This window comes from Mastigoproctus giganteus, chromosome 9 (assembly GCF_048544385.1).
Source record: "Mastigoproctus giganteus isolate SK-2022 chromosome 9, ASM4854438v1, whole genome shotgun sequence".
In the NCBI taxonomy this organism is placed as follows: domain Eukaryota; kingdom Metazoa; phylum Arthropoda; class Arachnida; order Uropygi; family Thelyphonidae; genus Mastigoproctus; species Mastigoproctus giganteus.
In genome coordinates, this window is record NC_143583.1 from 76325660 (window position 1) to 76337903 (window position 12244).

General features: G+C 39.1%; 1 protein-coding gene across 1 annotated transcript in view; it reads right to left on the reverse strand.

Annotated features, from left to right (window-relative positions):
* LOC150080467 (transcription factor CP2-like protein 1) overlaps positions 1-12244 on the reverse strand; it is a 442462-nt gene that overhangs the window by 291201 nt on the left and 139017 nt on the right. The gene's annotated exons all lie outside the window — the stretch shown is intronic.

Below are 12244 nucleotides of genomic sequence, written 5' to 3' on the forward strand. Positions count from 1 at the left end.
AACAAATTAAATCATCTAAAAACAAATTAATTAATTATCACACACACACACACACACACACACACACACACACACACACACACACACACACACACACACACACACACACACACACACACACACACACACCCCAGCTTTTTTTTTTTTTTGACTTTCAAGAAGCTGGAGACTGGATAACTATTAACACTTTCTGAAAAAAACAGGCAAAAAAAACAGGAGGGTTTTTTTTTGTCTACATTGCACTAGAAATTTCACTGAAACAAATACATATTTTGTATTGAAATATAACTGTAGGTCTGTTTACCAGCATAGTATGCTTTCAAACATTAGGTTACCTAGGATTTTTCTGTCTGTAGATTTCTGTTTGGAATGTCTATTACGCATCAACTCATTACAACTGCTTCAAGAAAGGTACTGTAGCAGACTCTGAACCTCTTCGGGAACATCGAGTCAACGTTTTCTTTATAACAATGCCACTACTATTTTGATTTAGCTGTCAGGAGAATTTCTAAAGTTTCACCAGAAAGAAAAGGTCTGAACTCTGCTTTTTTTTTTATGCCTAGTTGAATATTCTCTCACACTACACTCAAGCATTGCTGAAAACTTGTTAAAACACCAAACATGATTTGACATTTGCTATATTTCAGGCTTCTTTGTGCCCTCATCAGTTCCCTAACCATCATCTTATCAAAAATTACTCCCAGGTTAGAATGATGATCCACAGGGGCATTATGATCTGTCCAGAAAGATTGCAATGGGTACCAGGTGCAGTTTCAATGAAAAGACAATTTTTACAGATTTGGCTGGATTTATATGGAGGAATATGTTGATTTGAATGTTCTGATTCGATTTCATTGGAGACTGTGGTAGCCGTATCTGATGAGGAAATCTTTGTTAATCTTCTGACATCAATCAGCATAAGTTAAGTAGTTGCTTTTATTAACCATAAAAGGGGCAATGTCTGCTATAAAGAACACTTGGAAGAGAACACCTCCCTTGAGGTACAGTGGTAGAAACATCACATACTAGAGAATGGTTATCATTAGCACATCCTCACAAATATGGTGAAGAAGGTGATGCTAGAGAAGGGAAAGAAGCTGAGGTACTGATACTGCATTGAAGGCTGACTGAAGATCCAGATAGGTCACAACAAGCTTCTCCCTACTTTCCAAGACATTGAAGATGTAGTGAGATACTGAGACGAGATTAGTGATGGCTGTTTTCCTTATGCAGAAAAATGTATTTCAGGAGGAGAGTCCAGCAGGATTTGATGCCAGATGGGAGTATTGTCTTTTCTAAGATCTTTGAGGACACAGGAAGGAGAAGCAATAGGGTGTGGTGAGATATAGAGATGAAATTAGTGATGGCTTATTTTATTTTCCCAATGCAGCAAATTGTATTTTAGGAGGAGAGTTTGGCAGGATTTGATCCACGATGGTGAATAGTGCCTTTTCTAAGACTTTCAGGAGACATAAGAAAGGCAATGTCTAAATTAATCAATGCTGGTAGCAGAATGGCTTTTTAGGAAAGGTCAGACCTTGTACTTGTCCAAGTGAGGAGGAAAGAAGTGATGCCCTAGCCATTTATTGGAAATAGTTAGCAGTGGCCCAATGAGGTAGACATTGCAGCATTTGACCATAAACTGTGAGATACCATCATTTCCAGTGGTGGTCCTTAGTGGGTACAAGCAGATAGCACTAATCAGCTGGTTCTTAGAGTCAGAGAATTGTTAAGGCATCTGTAGAATGAGAAATATTTGGGAACTGTGGGGTATTCAGAGAAGCAGGCTGGTTTTCAAAGCAAGAGATGTACTTGAGCCATTTCTCCAGATCCAAAGTGTGGCATTTAATGGAATCCTTTGTGTTATTAAGGAATTTAGAATTCTTAATGTGTAGGTCTGATGATTCTTAATGACAACTGCTTTTTTATGCTTTAACGTGGCTCTCACCCAGAAGAAGGCAATCCTGTGGGCAGCTTTCCTCCAAGTTTTCCAGATGGCATGTGGGCATTACCTTTCCTTTAAAAGGCAAGATAACTCAGGGGGTCACCATACTCCAGAATGTGTGTTAATGTTTACTGCCTTAGTAGAATATTAAAAGTAAAACTTTTAATATGCTACTAAGCATATTAAAATAAATGTAGAAGTTTTCCTTTTCAAGAGCTATGACAAGAGAAAAATCACAGTCCAAGAGAGCATGCCAGAAGCAGCATAGATATATTTGTGGAGTCAAAAGATATTTTTGAATGGAAATTTTTAGGATATTTCCAATTTTTAGGGCTTCTTGGAAAAGTTAGGTGAACCTCATGATGATAGGTAGTTGGTCTGAAGGAAAGGTGAGGGCATGGGTCATTTACAGCTGGTGGGGCAAACTAGTGAAACAAGGTAAAGCAAGTGGAAGCCTCTGGTTGGTTCTGAAATTATCTGTTTCATTTCAGGCTTACTGCACCAAGGAGGGCCATGATTCTAGTCTTCAGCAAGGCTAGGATTGGTGTGACAGGTTAAAATCTCCATCTGTGACTTGGATAGCTGATGGATGAAACTTGTTGTGAAGTCAGTTGCTGATTTCCTCCATACTATACATTGAAGGGGATGAGGCATGTAGGCTACCACAATGTCTGTCAGAAAGATTAATGAGGGAAAAAATACAGGTATATGATGAGACCTTATAATGGTACAATCTGATCAGAGGTCTAAGAATTTATTTACTGCAAAAAAAAAACAGTGGAAGCAAATGGAAAACAAGTAAAGATAGAGGAGGGGGGTCACCGTATTACTGGTTCAAACTATTTCTTGCTAAGTCAAATGAGTATGAATAGCACATGTTGAACTTCAGATGCTACAGATATCTTTGGCAATCATAATGGATATGATGGAAGAAATGCATTTGGTGATGTTCATTTAAGTAAAACTGTGATTTATCAGTAGAAGAAATGTTTCCAAAACAGCAATGTTGATCATTTGTTGAGGATGATCAACATTGGCTGATCATATCCAAGAGTACTGAAATTATTACTAGAGTATCACTAGTGGCAATATAATGCAAAGAAGCAAGCATTTACAGCTAGGTAAAAAAAACAACTTTGTTTGTCATCCCTTCTAATAATCTGTCCAATCCTCCTTTAAATTTATTCAAAATACAGTTGGGTCTCCATATTCACAGGGGTTACGTGTCAACACTTCTGAGAAAAAGTGAAATTCTGCAAAAATCTGTACTCTCGCCCAAATAGTCCCAGATGTTTTCTACGAATGTCTAAACACTTACGCAACCATTTACAATTAACAGAAAAATGTTTAAATCTGTTTAAAAGACTTTGTGTTTTACAATAATAAAATTTTAGACCCATGTTTTGAAAACACTATCAAAATTCTATGACATAGTTAAGAAAAAGGCATGCACCACGGTATTCACCACAGGATTCAGTACTCCTTGGTAGTAGGGATCTCAGAGGCTGAAGAAGAAGCAGGGTTGGCTGATGTTGAGACTTCCGGCTTGGGGTACAAGGAGTTTTAGGCATCGATGTAGAAGTTATCCTTTTCAGGAACATTGTGATGGGAAACTGCTTCTTGTTTTGTTTGAACTCATTGAACATGGCTGTGTATGGTGTTAAAATATCATCGAGGCTTTCCTTGAACTTCATAACACAAATCATGTTGCTGATGACAACATGATTAGTATAATGAAGTGTAATGTAATGACAACATGAATTTGTGTAATGGCTTGGAAAACCTGGGCAAGTTTTCCTAGTCGACCTTCTCTTGACATGGTTCTTCCTCAACTTCGTCCTCAGAGATGGAACAAATAAGCTCCTCGAGTTCATCACTTGTTAGTGTTGCTGCCTGTCCATCAATTAAATCATTGATGTCTTCCTCCTCCAATTCATCGAAACCTATGCTCCCTATTCTCCTGGCCAACTCCTTTGTTTCTGCAATGGTTTTCTTGAGCTGTTTGTCTGGAATGGTTCATAGTTCATCTGGACTGAAGTAGTGCACAACCTCGGGCCACAAGTTCTTCCAACTGCCATTTACAGACTTGTCCTTGATGCCTACCAGCACGAGTTTTATTAGGAAGACACTGTCAGCTATGATCCTTCCAAAACTGAAATATTGAGGTTGTCATCACTGTTCATGGCCTCAATGATTCAGTCCATACACCTCTTCACATAGTTGGCCTTAAAGGCCTTGATTACCCTCTGATCGAGAGGCTGGATAAGGAAAGTATCAGTAGGAGGTAAAAAGACCACCTCTACGTCTTCATTTGCATAGTCTTGTGTATCACTTGAGTATCCTGGGACATTGTCCAGCATGAGGAAGACTTTAAATGGAAGCCCTTTTTTCCTCTAGGTATTCCTTAACTTCGGTGATGAAGCAGTGGTGGAACCAGTTCAGGAAAAGGTCCTTTGTCGTCCAGGCTTTTGCATTCCACATCCAGTACTCAGGCAATATATTTTTGTTACGTCCTCTAAGAGCATTTGGGTTCTGCATGCAGAAAATTAGGCAAGGCTTTGTCATGTTGCCTGCTTCGTTACTGCAAACTAGCAATCTCATGCCGCCTTGAATCCTGGGGCCTTCTTCTCTTCAATATTGAAGTCAGAATTTCATGAAATATCACTATAAATGGAAGAGCATGACCATTAGCATGAAACAAAATAAATAACGATAGCTGACCATTGAGTCCTATCTCATTGAAGGCCACAAGGCTAATAATAGTTGTGGTATCACTGCATTTTAATCACTAAATAAATCAATGCATTACTGACCTAGCAGTTAAACTAATCTGTCGGTAAATGCAACAGATTTTCTTTGATACCGAACATGTGGCCTATAGCCGCATATGTGAGCTGTTCACGACATTTATCTAGCATCCGCACTTTCTCATTCAAAGTCATCACTTTCTTAGCCCTTTTAGGTTTTTGTCCATCACTAGATGCACTTTGTTTAGAACCCATAGATATTCAGATAACAACAGTAATATTTTAAGCACAAGTGGCCTAACGATGGGATTCTTCCTCTTGCTCAGAATAATCACCTGAGAGGGCATAAATTCAGATTAAGGAAAGACAGATGTAGGAAAGATGTGCGGAAATTTGCCTTTAGCCAGCGGGTAGTTGGTTGGTGGAACAGACTTCCATCCCTTGTTGTGGAAGTTGATAGCCTAAATAAATTTAAGGCTCAGCTGGACAGGTATTTCAAACGAACGGAGGGGTGAAATGGAAGTGTTTTTTTTTTTGGCTGATGCTGCATAAGCTTGCTTTCTTGCATCATATGCCTCTACTAATGCTAACTCAGACACACACACAACACACAAAGGTCACAAGCCATCCTACTTGGATGACGCTCACTGCAAGACTGAAGATGCGCATGCCCCCACCATCACTCAAGGTGAATGCACTGAGTAGCTTGTTTGTTTGTTATTTGGTTTTTAGGAGCATTAGCAACTAAGGCCATATTGCTCCGGGGATATGTGGTGGTCATTCCCTGACCTTTCCGCATCCTCCGTATTTGGTGGTGACGGGCTGGAACCCCAGTCTAATCAAGAAGCGTGTGCTACGCACTGCTGCTCCTGCCCACCTGGCTACGGAGGCACCTGCACTGAGTAGCAGCCAATTTTTAGTATGACAAATTTTGTGACCACCAATGCAAAAACATGAATCTGCAAATAAAGATCCCGCAAATATGAAGACCCAACTGTACTCACCTCCATAACACCAGATGGAAGATTATTCCAACAATCAATTAATCTGTGTATATAATCAAATTGCCACACATCTAGTGCTGCAGCCATCCTTTTTCAATTTCAATTTATGTCACATGATGTGCATTGTCTGAGAAAGAATAAGGGTGTCAACAGCATTCACATTTTTCTGGACTATAAAACACACCAGATTTTAGAAGGCAAATTTTGTTAAAAAAAATTTTATTGCATATATCAGAAACACAAAATTTACAAGTACTTAATACACAAAATATCAGTGTAGAAAGAATTTACTCATTTTAAAATGAAAAAAAAATTCACTGCCGTCATACTCTTCATTACAGTTGCTCTGATCGCAACTTTTAGTTTCTTCAAAGAGGGCACCATCTTAATTACAATCAAGAGCATTGCTAATTCCAAACATCTTAAAATATTTTTGGTTTTCAAAAAGAAGTAGAATATTGATCTTCTTCTTAGGGCTGAAGAACAAGTTCTTGAGACATGCCAATCCTCACTTGCATATGCTAGGCAAGAAAAATATCATCATTATCATCAGCCATTTTCAATCCACTGCAGGATGAAGGCCTCTCCAGCAACTTTCCAGTTCCTTCTGTTTTGTGCAATGGCCATCCATTTACTAAAACTCATGAATTTCATCTATCCATCTTTGCCGTTGTCTTCCAGGTTTTCTTCTAGTTCCTCTTGGGTACCATTCTGTTATTTTCTTAGTCCATCTGTCATCATATCTTCGAGCTATGTGTTCTGCCCAAGACCATTTTAGTTCTGATAAGAATGTTCTTTACTTGAGTTTGCTGCCTAAACCAAGTGTTTCTCTTCTTATCTAACAGTCTGATTTCCAATATAATTCATTCCATTCTTTGCTGTGTAGTTCTCAGCTTCTCTTCAATTCTTTTGGTGAGTGCCCAAGTTTCACTTCCGTAAGTCATGGTGGGGAGTATACACTGGTTCATTATTTTACGTTTCAGACAAACTGGGATATTGCTCTTCAGTATGTGACTATATTTCCTGAATGCTATCCATCCAAAATTTATTCTTCTCTTGACTTCCAGCCATTTATCATTATTACAGCTAATAACTTGTCCCAGATAAGTATGACTCGACCTTTTCAATTACTGCTCCTTCAATCATTATGTCCCTTTCTGTGGCATGCTTGTTCATCATTACTTTTGTTTTAGCCATATTCATCTTTAGTCCAAAATCCTTACAAACTCTGCATAACTGATTAAGATTTTCCTCTAATTCTTTGGGATCGTGGCTTATGACCACAAAGTCATCTGCAAATCGTAAATGGTTTAGGTACTCTCCGTTCACACTGACTCCTTTCTGCAACCAGTCTAATCTTCTGAAAGCTTCCTCAAGGGCAGCAGTAAACAGCTTCGGAGATATTGTGTCTCCTTGTCGAACTCCTCTCTCGATTTTAAATTTCCTACTGTCTTTGTCTAGTCTAATAAAGGAGGTAGCACTCTCGTATATTTTCTTCAAAATCATAATATATGGGGTATCTATGCCTTGTCTTTCCGGTGCCCGAAACATTGCCTTATGCTGTATGGAGTCAAATGCCTTTTCATAATCCACAAATGCCATGCATAATGGTGTTTTATATTCATTTGCTTTCTCCATTAGCTGTGATATTACGTGAAGGTGATCCATAGTTGAGAATCCTGTCCTAAAGCCAGCTTGCTCTTTTGGTTGATTCTCATCAAGTATTCTTTCTAATCTGTTAGTAATGACCCTTGTGAACAACTTGTAGATGTGGGATATCAAGCTAATTGGTCTGTAATTTCCAAGTTCTGATTTATCTCCTTTCTTATGCAGCAAAACTGTGATTGTATTATATTCCACTGCTTAGGCATCACACCTTTTCTAATGCACTTTGTGAAGAGCCTTGCCAGTTTTTGTGTTATGTCTCTTCCTCCCAATTTTAACAACTCTACAGTAACTTCATCTTCCCCTGGGGCTTTCTGATTCTTCATTTTCATCAATGCATGTTCTACTTCATCAGGAAGAATATCGGGTATGTCATATGTCTTGCGAATTTGCGATCCATCTTCCCCACTGCTGGCATCATTCCCTCGCTGCTTGTATAATTCTCTATAGTAGTCTTCTACTATTTGAATTATGCCTTCTCTGCTATTTATAAGTACGCCATTGCTATTCTTCAGTTTCAGTATCATTTTTCTTTCTGTATTATTGCTCATGGCTGCTGATTTAAGTCCTTTGTTTTCCCTTAATGCTTGTTCTACTTTTCTTGTGTTAAATCTTCTTATGTCCTCTCTGAGTCTCTTTCTAATGGCTTTGCATAACTCAGTATACTCAATTTTCTCCTTGTCAGTGTTTCTTAACTAATTTTTTCTTCTTGGGATTTCTTGGGCTTTATCACTTTCAGAAAGTTGTAATATTCCTCGTCGATATCTTGGTCCTGAGCAGTCTGCAGAAGCTCAAACTTGTTCTTAAGTTCCAGTACATACTGCTTTTTCTCCTCTTTTGTTATCTGAAAGACCTTGTATTATTTACTAGAGTCAGTTTTTACCTTTCCTTTCCTACATCAAGTGTAAATCTTACCATTCTGTGATCACTTCAAATATTTACCTTATTCAGGACGGTAACATCATTCACGATATATCTTCTGTTAGTGTAAGAAAAATATAGTATGATCTAAAAAAAATGGTTAGTCTTTACAATGTGGTACTCCTTCCGATTAATCATTGCAAATAGCAGTGATTGATATGACTAGCCTGCTATGGTTAAAGATTAAACTAAATCCACCCCCCCACCACTGTTTGTTTTAAAATCAGGAAGCCATTTTAAAAGAGCAGGGCTGGGTGGGGGAATAAACACTAACTAAGACTGATTATAGCAGGCTAGGCATGGCAATCACTGCTACTCGCAATGATCAATCAGAAGGGGTACCAGATTGTAAAGAGTAATCAAAAAAAAAAAACTTTTGCTACATGCTTTTGGATCATAAGACACAGAGGAATTGTAGGCAATGTTTTCAAAGGAAAATATGTAGTTTGTGCAAATAATTTAAAGATTTCAAAAAAGAATTCTCCAAAATAACCATCATACCATATATCAAAGAGTGTCTTCAAATTTTGGTATCATATCAGCATTATTTTCAATCTATTTTGCTTCAACTCTTCCTTCTGCTCCATATATTAGTAGTGACTAATGATGCAAGAAAGCAAAGATTATAAAGCATCAATAAAAAAAAAAAAAAAACCTTCCCATATCACCTGTCTATCATCTCCAATAATTTGCCTAGTTCTTCCTTGTTTTATTCAAACTACCCACACAACAACAACAGATTCAAGTTTGTTCCAGCAATTGACCACCCACTGGCTGAAGCCAAATTTCACACATCTATTCTGCAATTAATCTTCCTCAATTTGAATTTACGCCCCTCTCATGTGTAATTGGAGCAAGAAGAAGATTGCCATCAACACTGAGCTTGCTCAATCCATTCAAATCTTTAAACACCCCAATCAGATCACCTCACAGGTGCCTGGTCTCCAGATGTTGCAATTTGCAGAACTGAAGCCTTTCATGGTAAAAGCACCCTCTTCCCTTTGTTCCCCTCACCAATCCATCTCTTCTCTCTGTACTCATTCCAGCAGTTCTACATTCTTCCTAAAATGAGGCCTCCAGACCTGAATGCAGTACTCAAGACATGGGATAATCACCTCCTTATCCCTGCTAGCAAAGTTCCAGTATATTATTGACAAAACTCCTGTAGCCTGTCTGCACTGCTCATTGAACTTCATATCTTACTGCACAATTATCCCAAAGTCTTATTCATTTCCCACTACCCTGAGTGTAATACCAGACAGTTGGTATGTTAGTCTGGGATTACTGCTACCCATATGCTATACCTTGCATTTGTCAATGTTTCTACATCAGCATGTTCGGGAGGCAACTAGAGGGAGTAATACTCTTGATTTGATTATCAGCAGTGATTCTTCATGCATTAAGAATCTGCAGATAAATGAACCACTAGGTGGCAGTGATCACAGTTTGCTGAAGTGGGATTTACTCAAAGAGGTAACTACCATTAGGGGGTAAAGGGAAGAGTTATTGCTTCCGTAAAGGCGACTACGATGGACTGAGACAGTATTTAAATTCTATACAGTGGGACCAACTGATGATGTTACCAACAGCAAATTCAAAATGGGAAGCATTCAAAGAACTTATCTTGGAAGCTATTAGGCTTTACATACCAACTAAGAAATATTGTTCAAGGTTTAGGCCAAAATGGATGTCAGATGAACTAATGAGGCATATGGCAGAGAAGAAAAATGCATGGGATACTTACAAATTAACACATGACACAGAAGCCTATGATAGATACAAGTTGATATGCAACCAAGTTACAAAGGAGGTTAGGCAGGCAAAGGCAGATTACGAGAAATCCTTGGCAAGGGATGCAAAGAAAAACAGCAAAGAGTTCTTTACTTATGTAAACTCTAGAAGGAAGGGGATGAATTAGATTGGTCCACTTGATATTGATGGGTCAACTGTTGATGATCCTGCTCAGGCAGCTAACAAACTAAATGAATATTTTGCATCGACATTCACACATGAGGAGTTATTGAGCGAGGGGAATGCCAGAGGTGTATTCAACTCTAACAGTAAGCTACAGAATCTTGAAATAACTGGGAGTAAAGTGGAGGAGAAACTGTTGAAGATAAACACAAGAAAGGCACCCGGGGTGGATGGGATCTATCCAGTTATATTAAAGGAGGCAGCAAAGGAAGTAAGCAAACCCCTAGCCATAATTATGAGAGCTTCCTTGGACTCAGGGGAGGTACCCATAGACTGGAAATGTGCAAATGTGACCCCAATTCACAAAGGAGGATCAAAGGCTGACACAAGTAATTATAGACCTGTGAGCTTAACTTCTGTTCCAGGAAAATTAATGGAGGCACTGGTTAAAGAAGCACTGCAGGATCATTTAGACAAGACTTCAGTTATAGCTCGGACACAGCATGGTTTTGTTAAGGGGAAGTCTTGCCTGACCAATTTGATTGGATACTATGATGCAGTCACAAAAGAACTGGATGCAGGGAATAGCTTTGATATTATATACTTGGATCTTAGAAAGGCTTTTGATACTGTTGCACATGGAAGACTGCTACACAAATTGGAGCAGTGTGACATTGGAGGCAAATTGCTGCTATGGATAAAGGGGTGGTTGAGGGGGAGAAGACAGAGAGTGGTAATCAATGGACAGTGCTCATCGTGGACTAATGTTATTAGTGGAGTCCCTCAGGGCTCAGTGTTGGGTCCATTATTGTTTTCTGTATTTATAAATGATATTGATGATGGTATATCAAGCTTAATGTCCAAGTTTGCAGACGATACAAAGGTTGGCAGGGTTGTCAAGGACACTACTGACACTATGCTGCTGCAACAGGATCTGGAAAGGTTGAGCAGATGGGCTGAGAGGTGGCAAATGAAGTTTAACATTGACAAATGTAAAGTACTACACATGGGAAACAGCAACCCCAGAGCAACGTATCAACTCTGTGATACTACACTGACAGTGGTAGAGAATGAAAGGGACTTGGGGGTGGTTGTGCAGGCAGATATGAAGTTCTCTGAGCAGTGCAGATGGGCTGCAAGAGTAGCTCATGGAGTATTGTCAATGATATACAGGAATTTTTCCAGCAGGGATAAGGAGGTGATTATTCCCTTGTATAAGGCAATGGTCAGGCCACACCTAGAGTACTGTATACAGGTCTGGGGGCCTCATTTCAAGAAGGATGTAGAGCTGCTGGAACGAGTACAGAGAAGCGCAACAAGATTAGTGAATGGAACAAAGGGGTGCTCTTATGAAGAAAGGCTTAAGTTTTGCAAATTACAGTGTCTGGAGACTAGGCACCAGCGAGGTGATCTGATAGAGGTGTATAAAGCCTTGAATGGTTTGAGCATGCTCAATGCTGATGGGATTCTTCCTCTAGCTCAGAATAATCACCTGAGAGGGCATAAATTCAAATTGAGGAAAGACAGATGTAGGACAGACGTGCGGAAATTTACCTTTAGCCAGCGGGTGGTTGGTTGGTGGAACAGACTTCCATCCCTTGTAGTGGAGGTTGATAGCCTAAATAACTTTAAGGCTCAGCTGGACAGGTATTTTGAACGAACAGAGGGGTGAAGTGGAAGTGGGTTTTTTTTTTTGGCTGATGCTGCATAAGCTTGCTTTCTTGCATCAAATGCCTCTACTAATGCTAAACTTCAACTGCCATTTCTCAGCCATTCTGACTAATTTTTCTAGAACTTGTTGTAGTAGCATATGCACAGATTACTGTCATTAACCACCCTGCTGGAATTTGTGTTATCTGCAAATTAGTCATTAAGCCTGATATACCTTCATTTATAAATACAGTAAACAACAATGGGCCAAGCACTGAACCCTAGGGAACTACACTAATAATGTTAGTCCATAAAAAAGGCAGTGTCTATTAATGACCACTCTGTGTAATCCCAATCAACCATCCCTTTATTCAAACCAATAACATGCTCTTAATGCC